The sequence below is a fragment of the Sminthopsis crassicaudata genome, chromosome 3 (genome assembly GCF_048593235.1).
Source record: "Sminthopsis crassicaudata isolate SCR6 chromosome 3, ASM4859323v1, whole genome shotgun sequence".
Lineage (NCBI taxonomy): Eukaryota > Metazoa > Chordata > Mammalia > Dasyuromorphia > Dasyuridae > Sminthopsis > Sminthopsis crassicaudata.
This window is the reverse complement of record NC_133619.1, coordinates 584,479,946-584,481,184: the sequence shown is the minus strand read 5'-3', so window position 1 is coordinate 584,481,184 and position 1,239 is coordinate 584,479,946. Positions and strand designations below refer to the sequence as shown.

Here is a 1,239-nt window from a genome sequence, read left to right as displayed (position 1 = left end):
ATTGATAACAACTGAGTATCACTTTAACCCATATTGTTTCCTTTTTAAAACCCAAGATACATTATTTACTCAAAATATCTTTATATTTCTTCACAATATACATTTATATTTTACAGGCAACCTTTGCTGGAATTAGCATGTGTGTGAGAATGTGTCCTCTACATTCAAAATTATTTTTTACAGAATAATCATTCTTTTTTATTGATTCTTAAGCATCACTATTGTAATCTCCCTGAAACTTTTCAAAGGTTATGACACTTGGAAGGGATGGCACTATGTTTCTGAGGTTTAACATTAGAAACTTTTGGCATTAATTATTCTCAGTACATGTTCTCAAATCTGTTTGGTTCTCACCCCATAGATAATAGGATTGAGGGCAGGTGGAACAATCACATACAGATTGGCAAAAAGGATGTGGATGTAACCAGATAGAATGACCAAATGATGTGTCAGAAAAGAGAAAAAGGCTGGGACATAAAAGATGAGAATAACAGAGACATGAGAGCCACAAGTGTTGAGAGCCTTGAACCGGGCATCCCAGGAAGGAAGGTAGAAAACAGCATGGAGGATCTTTATATAAGAAAAAAAAAAAACAATCACACAAATGTCAACAAATCCTACAGAAAAAGCAACAATTCCATATAAGATATTAATCCTGATATTGGCACAGCTTAAGCGAGCAATACCCATGTGCTCACGGTAAGTGTGGGGAATAATTCAAGCATTGCAGAAGGGCAGTCTTAGAATTAGAAATATGAATGGAGTGGCAAAGACCAAAGATAATACTATAATGATGACTCCCAAAATAGCCAGTTCTTTATTAGTAAGGACCATGGTGTACCTCAGTGGGTTGCAAATGGCCACATAGTGGTCAATAGCCATAACTGTTAGCACCACAGACTCTAGACCAGTGCACATGTGAATGACATACATTTGGGTGACTCAGGCACCAAACATTATCTCTTTTAGTTTAAACCAGAAGATGCCTAGCTTCTTGGGGATTGTGGCAGTGGACAAACCTACATCAATGGTGGCCAACACTGCCAAGAAATAGAACATGGGCTGGTGAAGATTCCATTCAGTCTGAATCACAAACAGGATGGGAATGCTTCCCATAGCTACAATCAGATACACAGAACAAAAGGGGAAGACAATCCAGATATGCAAATCTTCTAGACCTGGGATCCCCAACAGGAAAAAAGAAGACAGATGAAATTGAGTTTTGTTGGGAGAGGCCAT

The 1,239-nt window shown here is 37.9% G+C and overlaps 1 pseudogene; it reads right to left on the bottom strand.

Moving 5' to 3' along the window:
- Positions 1-294: 294 nt before the first annotated feature.
- LOC141559948 (olfactory receptor 52E5-like) lies at positions 295-1,239 on the bottom strand (annotated as a pseudogene).